The following is a 12672-nucleotide window of genomic DNA, read 5'->3' as shown; positions in this document are numbered from 1 at the left end:
ATATATATATATATATATATATATATATATATATATACTTTCAGTAAGCTTCTAACTAACAAATACTCTTTCTTTTTAAAATAATAGAGGTACGCAATGCTTCTTCACATTAATAATAATAATAATATTATTATTATTATTACTATTATTATTATTATTATTATTATTATTATTATTATTATTATTATTATTTATTATTTGAATAATCAATCCGATGGGCAATTCTTGATTATTCTAGTATTTTCCTCCTATCTTATATTTATTATTTATTTAAATACTTTCTTCTTATAATAGATGGATTTCACTATCGAATTAAACATGTATTCTTATATTTTTTTTTCTATCAAATGAATAATTTATTATCTAACAAGTATTAATTTTATATCCAAATGAAATATATATTTTTTCTTTATCAACAATATATATATATATATATATATATATATATATATATATATAAGAAATTCTATCATATCTACATAAATTTGATGAATTTTGAAACTATCAAATTTTAAATTAATAATAATTTTTTTGTCATGTTATATGGTTTTGTATTTGTGTGAAGTAGTTGGCTAGAAGTATTATGGGTATTTGAAATTAATGAACAAACAAAATAGAAGTTAGGCCTCTCACCTTTTGTTGGATCAAAGTAGTATTACAAACATTTTTTCACTCTACATTTCATAGATCTTAAAATTGTATTATCACACTTCTATATTAAATAATTAATATGATACAAAAAAGTGGTTAAAATGTAAAATAGAAAAATCATATAAATGTAAAACATATAACTCAATAACAAAAACAACTATACCAATTTATCTCAATTTATGAAGATACTGTAGTAACATATTATTTATCTATATATATATATATAATAAATCTTATAATATATATATATATATATATATATATATATATATATATATAATTAAGTCACTTGAATATGTGTGCAAGGCTGCAAAGCAATTTCGTAAATTTTTTTAATAATTATCATTACATGCCACCATATTTTTAAAGGTGTAGAAAATAGTATAAATGACATGTTTTCGTTATCAATTTTGGATTTCTTTTGAAAAGATTTTTAAAATTAAAAATTAAAAATAAACACATTGTCATGGTTATCTTATATTTTTTAAAAAATAAAAATAGAAAACTGGAAAACCTGCCCTAAATAATCTTTTAGCAACCTCGAGATCATCATGCTTTGTTATAACTCTTGGGTTTTCTATGTTAGAATATGAAAGATTTGGGGCAAACGCTCATATCTTCGTGGCACATTTGGAAGATATCGTATTAGTCCTGAAATTAAGAAAATATAATAAGTTCGTGTATAAATTAACAATTAAATTAATTTTAAATTAAAATATGTAACTAAAATAATAATATCAGTATATATTTAGATATTTAAATAGCAGTAAATAATAAAATTTATAAACTTGTTTGATATTTTAATAACAAAGATTTGTAATTTTACGAGATGCCATGAGCGGGAAACACCATTGACTTGGACCCGTGCAATGTTCATGAATATAAAGTAAAGCACATGCGCAGCCTTCGTAATACTATGCACTATTTCTCATAAAAAATAACTCATTCGTTTATGGAACAATAGTGGACCATATTTACATATTAATTTTAATAGCTCAAAGATACATTCAGAACACGTTTTTATATATAAGTTTACAATTTTATATATGGAAGTGTTGTTTTTAAAGACTAACTTTATTATTTGGATTGGCACATATTGCAACTTTCAAAGCCTATAGCCACCTAAACTAATTTGTTGCCTTATATCTCCACGTGGAAAACTAATAGGTGAGTCATCACTGACAAATTACTTGGTACTTGGTAGACTATCTTTCTGGGAACTATAAACATCTTTCCTTCTGCCACCGCATCACTCTCCTTAACTCGATACAATCTTCCCTATCAATATATATATATATATATATATATATATATATATATATATATATATATATATATATATATATATATATATATCTTATTTCCTTTTTCAAAATTCTTCAATTTGTTGTTGAATATCCAAGCAACAATCATCCAAAATTTGTGTGGAATGGGTGAGAGAAGAGAATTAAAAATAGTTGTAATTTGGTGAGCTAGGACAAAGTATGTAGATCAAAAGAATGTGGGGGCTTTGGTCATTTGAAGTTTGAACCTTTGTACTTTGTTGGTTTAGAAAAGAAAGAAAGAAAACAAAAATAAAAGGTGGGGTGATTTATAAATTGTTTGATATGAGAGAAAATGACAAGTAAAAAAAAACATGATTTTTCTTCCCGTGGTTGATTGTATAGAAAATCGAAAGAAGAAAAATGACATAAATATCTTTAATAATTAAAAATAATACAGTATTTTTATTTGACAAAAGCATGTTTTCGGGTTTTATACCCAAATTGACAAAATTCTAAAATTAGTGAGACCCACTTATTTATTTATTTTTATTTTTATTGGATTTCTTTCTTCATTATAGATACCAAACGATGAATTAGAGATGTTGAAACTAGCTTATTAATTTGTTGGAGAAATGGGTATCAATAATGTTTGAGAGAGAGAATTACGGTGAAATTAACGCGGATTTAGAGAGGGTAGAGAAATGGGAAAGGTGAGTGGAATAGAATAGAAAATTTGGTTTTGATCGAGAAAGGTGTAAAAAGAATGGATAGAAAAGGAAGACAGCTATTATTTTGAAATGTTATATGAGTGGGAGAGAAAAATCTGGCCACTAAATTTAAAAGGACATATCCATTTTCAAAGGCAAAGAAATATACATATATATGAAAAAAAATTATTGAGTTTATTCAACATGTTGGATTCATAAATTAAAGAAAACAAAGCAAAGAATAAGCTTTAAGGCTTAGTTATTTGTTTTGCAGCTAGCTATAGCTCTTGGGTTACAATATTACTTACATAGAAATGAAATTGTTTTAGCCTATGATTTGTTGCTTGAAATTAAAGGATAAAAAATAGGTAATGAATATGGATAAAAGTTATTAGGGCATCTAGCGAGCTAGGCTTTTTCAATTTTACCAATAATGGGTATCTAATCCTACTTATGTCTAGGTACTCGGTATACACAAAGTTAATAGTTGAAAGAGTTAAGAGTATCTTTTTGTACTTAGTAGTCAACGTTCACATTCAGAACACAGTCACACTTGCATGGCCACTACGTGTCGTTCTTGTTTTGTAGTTCTTTTTTTTCCAATTGAGAATCTTCGAATGCAAGGAATAGTAGCCACTTCATATGACTCGAAGGAAACTTTCGGTCTCAAAAGAAGCTGCCTAACATATGGCTTGATGCGAGTCCTTTTCTATGGTCCCATCCATTTGCGTAGTTATTTGCGAATGAGAAATATATCCGTACCCGCAGGTAATATTTGAATTTATCTTGACTTTAACAGGAAATATCCAGTTTGACTGGATACGGGTACGGGTACGAGTACGGGTAAAATTCGATATATTAAATCGGGTACGGGTACGAGACAGGTAAGTACCTGCCCCGTACTCGTACCCGTACCCGTACCTATTTTTATTTTTAATTTAATACTTACTTTAAATTTAATTATATTAAAAAAATTTAATATTTTTTTATGAGTGATTATTTATTATAATATGAGATAGAGAAATAACTTAATTATAATTATAATATAATAAAAAAAATATTTTAAAAATATCATATTTTTTTACAAAAAATAAAAAATAAAAAAATTGACAGATACGGATACGGGTACGGGTATACCCGATACTCGATAGGGATAGAGATGGGGATGAAAATCACATAGGGTTTAACTCGCGGGAACGGGAACGGGTATCATAAAACTCGTACTCGACCGTCCCATTGTCATTCCTACCTTCGACATGCAACCAACCAATTCATTAACTCCATAAAAGAGCCACCCATGTGTTCTCCAAAGTGTTAGAGATTTGCATTCACACAAGGAATGATCAAACTCTTTTTAACGGTCTTTTTATTATTATTGAATTAAGTTTATTAGAAATTATAAAGTTTGTTGTTAAAATTTGAGATTTTGAACCAAAAAATAGAATGTTAGTATTATGAAGAAAGGGTTGAATAACATTTACCAAGTCAATGCTAGCCTTTCTCTTTAACCATTATAACAAATGGATCAAATATCATGTGTGATTTTGATTAACTTTACATGTGCATTCCATAAGAGAAGATTAAGAAGGAGAAAATTATCAGTGTATCCCAAAACAAGTACATTTTGGTTTCCACATACTAGGAGAGATTAGTGAAGACTCCTTATAGTATATTCAAGTTCGTTGTTCAACATAGTTACAATTCGAAAGAAAGAACGTCGACACTGCACTATCTCCCATCTCCATGTCGACGATCATGTGGTGGTAGAAGATTTACTTTGTGTATTTCAAATTGAAGATGAAATAAGTTGTCACGTCTTCCATGTCAATGTTACATAAAGTGCAACAACAATATTTTCCTGTAAAAAATAAAAAAAAAATGATGTGGCAAATAAGACACTGTTATTAGCATTATTTTTTCTTTTTTTCTGTTGACTACTCCAAAGTGAAAAGTTATTCCAAAATAACCCCACTTTAATAAAATATTTTTATATTGACCCCAATTTGGTCCATCTGAAATATATGCTCTTGTTGTAGTTTCGGTGGCCTACACATGTGAACAAACACGTACATAATGAGAAATTATTTTATTGTCCAAAATGTATAGATAAAATAATTTTGACAAATAAGAGAGATAAGAAAGGGATAAAAGTAGTATATGATGAGTTGCACTTGCATGGCAAACAGGGGGCGTTATTTGAAAATTTTCAACATATTTGAAGATAAAATTTTAAAAAGAGTTACTCAAATGAAATTTAAAAGGATGACCAAATGACTAATTAATAAAATTTTGAGCATTAAAAAAGAAGTTGGAAGAAGTTATTGTCAATTTTTAGTAACTATTATGATTGTCACGTGTTAAGTCAAAATATTAAATGATTGTTGTAGGTTTTTTTCCTTTAAATATTTCGTAACATAAATTATTAGGATAAAAAATATTTTACACAAACCTTTATACACCACTATACCTACTCTCACGAATCCCAATTTCAAGGAATGCTTGTATGTATTTTCATACTAACTTTTTCTTTTCTTTTAGTATAATATACATGTTTTCTTTTCTTTTCTTCTCTTTAGTTTTAATGCTTTTTAATGATTTCTTCAATCAATTCATGTTAATCATTTAATCATTGTAATCTTGATTCAAATCTCATTATAATAGTTAAAAAATGTATAAAAATCATAATTTGTTAAACATACACTAGTACAAAAATGACTTTTAAAATCGAAGTTTTAAAATCGGTCATAAAGTAGCCGATTTTAAAAGTGACGCGGTGGCAATTTTGTAAATAATAGCATTATTTTTAAAATCGGTTACCTTATGACCGATTTTAAAAGTCTCTGATGTTACTTTTAAAATCGGCTCTTTAATAGCCGATTTTAAAAATGCTAATTTTAAAATTGACTCTTCAATAGTCGATTTTAAAAGTGCTACTTTTAAAATCGGTCATAAGGTAGCCAATTTTAAAAGTGACGCGGTGGAAATTTTGTAAATAATGAATTACTTTTAAAATCGGCTACCTTATGACCGATTTTAAAAGTAGGACTTTTAAAATCAGCTATTGAAGAGCCGATTTTAAAAGTAGCATCAGAGACTTAATCTACACTCTACGGTCATTCTCCCTTCCCCTCCATTCTCTCATCTTTGGCTCCATATATTCTTTAGATTAAGTCTACAGTTCATATATTCTTCTCTTTACTCTGTCGGGCTCTCATCTAAAGTGTCAAGCTTCATATATTCTTCTTGGAAGGTAACATTCTCTTCGTTGCTGGGCGAATTTTGAAACTGAAACGGCCCGTTCTGCAAGCAGAAAGGGCCGTTTTGCTTGCAGCACGAGCCGTTCTAGAGCTGTTCCAGAATAAAGTTTTAGGCATTTTTCGGATTCTGCATGGTGACAAGTGTTCTTTCATTTTTTTTTTTCTTTTATTTTTTGATGCTTATGCTTTCCCCTCCTCCCAATTAATAACTTGTGTTTGATAGATAATTGAGAGTAGGGATAGAAGTGAAGATGAAGAAAGTGGAAGCTCAGATTGCCAGAGTCCATTACCAGAGGCGTCGTTCGTTCCGGCATCTTGCCGCCTTCTCGTATTCGCACCGCCGTTCACTCTAACCCCGCGCGCCGTGCCGCCTTCAAATCCTTCGGTGTCACCATTCTCTCTTCAAACGACGATGTATTACTATTCCCTCCCTTTTTCTTTTATCGCTGAAACTAACTTACGCGACGCCGTTTTCATTTCCGTTTCCTCGCACTCGCAGGTCGTTCGCGAAAGCAACGTCGTTGTTTTATCGGTTAAACCTCAATGAGGTACTTACTTTTTCCGCGGTTTCGATTTCAATCTCACTTTGTTCATACTCGACTTGCGTTTTCACTTATGTGTTGTGTTGTTGCAGTGAAAGATGTGGTCACGAAATTGACGCCGCTGCTGACGAAGAACAAGCTTTTGGTTTTGGTCACTGCTGGTGTCAAGTTGAAAGATCTTCAGGTTACCGAAAGTAGTAATTTTTTTCTTCCTGTTTTGCTATGTCTACTTGTGCTGTTGAACTATAATTTGAGTAGGAATAGAACATTTTTTGGTTTAGCTTGAAAAAATGTTTATGGCTTAAGTTTTATAAGAGTGATGCCTAATACACCCGCTGCTGTTGGTGAGGCAGCATCAGGTATTATTATTTTTCTTTTACTTTTAAAAGCATATTGTATTTTGTTCCTCAGTTAATACCTAATTGCTTTGTGTTCAAATTTTTTGATACAAAAGTCAATTCTGATGGGAAACTTGAAAGTTCTGGTGGAATTAACTTGTTTGTTGTTAATCTGGTTTTAAGCTTCTAACTGCAAAAATCATTTAATGTCTACAAACATATAGACTTTTAAAATCAGCTCATGCATGACCGATGTTAAAAGTCTAACTTTTAACATCGGCCAGTCTTGACCGATTTTAAAAGTGGGACTTTTAACATCAGTCAACGACCGAAGTTAAAAGTCTCACTTTTTAAAATCGGCTCTTTTAAAATTGGTCAGAGAACCGATTTTAAAAGTAAAAAATGACCGATTTTAAAAGTACTTTTTTCCACTAGTGATATTTTAGTTGAAGTTACTAGTTCAAATATAAAGAATCCATTAAACAAAATCCATTGAAAACAAATTGACATGTCTAGTGGGACTCATTTGTGTGTCAAATGTAATTCAAATAGTCTCAAAATATGTTATCAAACTCAAAAGTGGTAGAATTATGTCTACACCAAATCAAGGAAATGTTCATAATGATAATGATAATGAAAATGTAATAGAACAAATTCATGTGAGTGAAAATATTAATTCTACAATAGGCAATGACAGTTACTCCATCTCTTGTGAGGGAAAACATCATAGGACAAAATGTGGGTTTTTCACAACCTACATTAATGAATGTTACTAGAGAGTATCCATGGGGTATGCCTCTGAATTGGACAACAACATAATAATAAATATTACTAAATTAAAATGTTGTTACAAAAAAAAAATTAATTACCTGATTCGATCATTCTGGGAGGCTCAACTTCAAATGGTGATTACACATTTATCATACGATTATCATTACTATCAACGTTACCTTCGTCTGATGAGCTATCATCTGCAATTTCATCATCTTGTTCAACATTGATATCATCATTGTCACTTAAGTTTGTTGCAAAATCAATGCTCGAATCAGGATGATTTTTTGGTGGTGAAATTCTTTTTGCTCAAACAAATGGTCACTACTGATTACATTTGAATTCGTTGGAGGTTGATGCGCTTCTTCTATTCTATTTAAATCTTGTAAAGAAAAAGAAGATGTGCCAACAATATCAACATCATTATATAATTCTACCATAGTCGTATAACTTTGTCGTTCAAAACTATCAAGCACGCATGCAACATCTTCATTGTCTGCAATTTCTCCACCTAAATAAAAATTGGGATTCAAAGATTGTAAATATCTACAAGTGATCCTAGAAATAATTTGGTTATGATGCAATTTCAAGTTGGCATGGATTTTTTTCTTTAAAGAATCAAAATCCAATCCATGATTTACACGAATTGTTTTCGTGTCACTTGTAAAAATAAAACCTTGATCATTGATAATTCTACTGCCATTATAATAGAGTAAGCAAATGAAAGACATTTTGAAAATAAAATTAGACTTTACGATGCACAAAAACAATAACAAAAATATTAAGAGATGAGATCAAGGTATGGAAAACAATGCAAAGTTGAGATACATATATCAAAAGTGAAATGCATTCTCATACTCCTATAAATAATGGATGGTGGTATGAAAATGAAGTTCACGGGAGCCATGAGATGAGACTAATCATTCACGGGACTATAACATGAGAATCATGAGGGGACTTAAAACTTTCACGCAATTGAACTGGATTGGACTGGGCAAGTAAAGTGACAGTTTGCAAAACGTCAACCTTAGTGACATTTTTAAGTACCCAAAGCACACAAAAAAACGTGGGAAGTGACCCAAGCATCTCACGCTCTTGACACACTCAACTAACTCAAGCATCTCACGCTTCTGACTCACTCAGGTGCAAATCGCCACGCTCCTGACTCACTCAACTGACTCAAGCATCTCACGCTTAATCAGGTGCAAAGTGCAAATCGTCACTCAGGGTGACGTTTTTAAGCACCAAAAAATTATGTGCAAATCGTCACTCAGGGTGACATTTTTAAGCACCAAAACATTAGGTACAAAATGTCTACATATATGACGTGTTTATGGTTATTTTGCATGCACCCAAAATGTTGAGCTTAGGAGAGCTTGAAGCTTAAAGGAGTTTTGATGATCACAACATAAGTGTACAACAACAACTTGGAAGCACAAAAACAAAGTCAAAGAAGAGTCAAGAGAGTGCTATGTAATAGTGCTATGTAATAGAGTTTAGAGTTTATATATTGTTTTGAATGAGTTTTTATGTTGTGTATGCTTAGTATGCTTTGTGCATAAGCAAAATCTATATCTAAGCTAAGTAGAGAGTATGTGATGATGAGTGAAAATATTGAAAAGTTATTTTGAGACTTAAAACGAAGTTTTGAAAACTAACTCAAAATAATCGATTATCTTTAAATATAATCGATTATTCCAGCAACAAGCAAAATGGGATGCCTTGCTGCAATAATCGATTATTTGCCAAAATAATCGATTATCCCAGGAACAACTCTCTGGAATAATCGATTATCTAGCAAAATAATCGATTAAATTGTTCTTGGTTGGTTTCCAGAAAACCTGAAGAACAAAATAATCGATTATTCTTTAAAATAATCGATTATCTGTGTCTGAGACTTTTATAAATAGTTTGAACTTTGAGAAACTTCAGACATTGAGTTAGAACTGATAATCAAATTGTGAAAAGCGTTTTGTGGAGTCTTTGTGACATCTTGGAGAGTTTTCTTTGTGAAATCCAAGAGTGAAAACGTTTGTGAAAAACTTTGTTAGAAGATCATCATCATCATCATATTCTTGAAAGGGGAAGATTAAGATTTGCTTCAAGAATTCCAGGTGAATTCGTTCCTTTATTCTGTGTGAATACTTGTAAAATCTTGAGAAGGGTTTCTCAAGTGGTAAGGTTTCTTGTAGTGGGTTTCTACAAGGGGTGCTTTCTTGGGGTCAAGAAAGTGGTTATCTTTAGTGTTGAAGTATATGCATGTGTGTGTGCTTGTAAACCTTCTTGCTTAAGATAGTGGAACAAATCTTAATCAGGTGTTGATTAAGGACTGGATGTAGGTCACATGTGGAGTGGCTGAACCAGTATAAAAGACTTGTGCAATCTTCTTCTACCTTATCTTTTACTTTGTGTAATTTCTTGGTTGAACATTAAAGAAGATAAATCTTGATTAATAAGTGTATGTGAATATTGTTGGTTTAAATCTGAATTAGAACATAACATTTGAACCTCATAATTTTGTAATCAAGAGAGCATATTGAATTCATACTTTCATAACAAGTCTTTAGGAAAGCTTCATTTGAAAATTCAGTCTTAGAAAAGTTTAAAGTGAAATAAAGATCCTAAATACTCTAATAATTTTTTAAAGGGTCATAGAATCCAATTCACCCCCCCTCTTGGATTGTGCCACTCTTTTCTACCAATTGGTATCTAGAGCAAGGTTCTTCAGTTATTCAAGATTTCAAAAATGGCCAATAACAACCTACCCTATGGTGAAGGTGTGTCTATTCATAGACCTCCTGTTTTCAATGGTGAAAACTATGTCTATTGGAAAATTAGGATGAGGATTTTCATTGAAGCTATTATATTGTTGTATGGGATGCTATAGAAAATGGACCCTATATCCCTATGAAAAAAGATGGTGATGAGCTAAAGGAAAAACATTGGAGTGAATGGAGTGATGAGGAAAAGAAAAGAGCCCAACATGATAAGAGAGCCAAAAATATCATAACATCTACATTGTCTATTGATGAATTTTTTAGAATTTCACAATGCATATCTGCTAAAGAGATGTGGGATACTTTGCAAGTCACTCATGAAGGAACAAGTGATTTAAAGAGATCAAGAAAGCATACTCTCATTAGAGAATATGAGCTGTTTAGAATGCAAAATGGTGAATCTATTTCTAATTTTCAAAAGAGATTTACACACTTCATAAATCACCTTGTTGACCTTGGCAGGAAATTTGAGAAAGAAGAGCTGAATTTAAAAGTGCTGCAATGCTTGGACAGATCATGGCAAGCAAAGGTGACAGCCATTGAAGAATCAAAGGATTTGACCTCCTTGACATTAGCTACTCTCTTTGGAAAGCTAAGAGAGCATGAGCAAAAGCTGCACATATTTGATGAACATGAGCAGCAGGATAAGAAAGGCAAAGGTGTGTCATTGAAAGCCTTGAAATCTGTCAAAGGAAAAGAGGTGTGTGAAGAAACAAGCTCCGATGATTCCGAAATCGAGAACTTCAATCTGCTGGTGAAGAAGTTTAGGAGATTCATAAGAAGAAAGAAGAATTCCCCCTACAAATTCAATAAAAAGACAAACAAGAAAGAGGAAGCAAACACATCCTCCTTCAATTGCTTTGAATGTGGAAAACCGGGACACATGAAAGCTGAGTGTCCAAATCTCTTGAAGAAGCAACAAAAGGAGAAAAAATTCAAGAAAAATGGAAAAGGGAAGAAAGCCTACATTGCTTGGGAAGATAATGACTCAAGCACATCAAGTGATGAATCTGAATGTGAGGAGAAAACTTGTGCTTGATGGCTGGAACTGACCATGACACAATTGTAAGTGATTCTGACCTTGAATCAAACCCGGATTATGACCAACTCCAAGAAGCTTTTATACAAATTCATGAAGAAGCTATCAAATTGGATGCATTAAGTTCAAAGCTGAAAAACAAGCTGAAATGGTATGAAAATGCTTTAATTAAAGCTGAACAAGAGCTTGAGGACTTGAAGCATGAGCATGAAAATCTTCAAACTATGTTTAACTTTAGTGAAGCTCATTGTGAAAACTCCACTTCCTCAAAAAATGTTTGTGAACATTGCAAAATTTTTGAAAAGGAAAATGTTGATTTAAAATCCACTCTTGCAAAGTTCACAAATGGAAATGCAAACTTAAACATTCTTTTGGGAAAACAAAGAAACATCTTTGATAGGAGTGGACTTGGTTTTAATCCAAGCATGAGCATGCCATTTAAGTCAAAGAAAGAAGCTTTTGTGAAAAACCAAAATTTTAGAAAATTTAAAAGCAACTTTTCTAGACAAACAACTTGTTTTTATTGGTGCAAAAAGGGCCATACAATTAGGAACTGTTATTCTAGGAAATATGGAGTTCCAAATGGAGAGATGGTTTGGGTTAAAAAGAGTCAAAGGCTGAGAACTAACCTACAAGGACCCTTCACATGGGTACCTAAATTTTTCCTCTAAATTTGTCTTGCAGGAATGCTTGAGGGCCAAAAAATTACTTTGGTATCTTGATAGTGGCTGCTCAAGGCATATGACTGGGGATCCTTCAAAATTCTCAAGTCTCAAATTGAAGAATGAAGGGTATGTTACCTATGGTGACAACAATAAAGGGAAAATTCTTGGTCATGGCAATGTTGGTAATTCCTCCTCTCAAACATTGATTGAGAATGTATTGCTTGTGATGGTTTGAAACATAATTTGCTGAGTATAAGTCAACTAAGTGATAAAGGCTTTAAAATTGAATTTGATGATACATGTTGCTTGATATGTGATAAAAAGAGTAAAGAAATCAGATTCATAGGAAAAAGAATTGACAATATATATATGCTTGACTTAGAACACTCTATAGCAATTTCAAACACTAAGTGTCTAATAACTCAAGAAGAAAACATATGGCTTTGGCATAGGAGAGCTGCACATATTCATATGGATCATTTAAATAAATTGAGTAGGAAAGAATTAGTGGTTGGTCTACCTAAACTCAAGTTTGGAAAGGACAAACTATGTGATGCTTGTCAAAAGGGCAAGCAAGTGAAGGCTAGCTTTAAAAGCAAAAATCAGATTTCCACATCTAGACCTTTGCAATTAATTCACATGGATTTGTTTGGTCCTTCA

General features: G+C 31.5%; 1 long non-coding RNA gene across 1 annotated transcript; it reads left to right on the top strand.

Annotated features, from left to right (window-relative positions):
• Window positions 1–5657: 5657 nt before the first annotated feature.
• Window positions 5658–8239, top strand: LOC145955272 (uncharacterized). The gene is made up of 3 exons (XR_014431903.1): window positions 5658–6294; window positions 6380–6428; window positions 6515–8239. It is a non-coding gene; the product is annotated as an uncharacterized LOC145955272 (long non-coding RNA).
• The last annotated feature ends 4433 nt before the right edge of the window (window positions 8240–12672 follow it).

This window comes from Cajanus cajan, chromosome 2, assembly GCF_000230855.2.
Source record: "Cajanus cajan strain Asha chromosome 2, NIPB_CcT2T_4, whole genome shotgun sequence".
NCBI lineage: Eukaryota > Viridiplantae > Streptophyta > Magnoliopsida > Fabales > Fabaceae > Cajanus > Cajanus cajan.
This window is presented reverse-complemented; position numbering and strand designations above follow the sequence as displayed.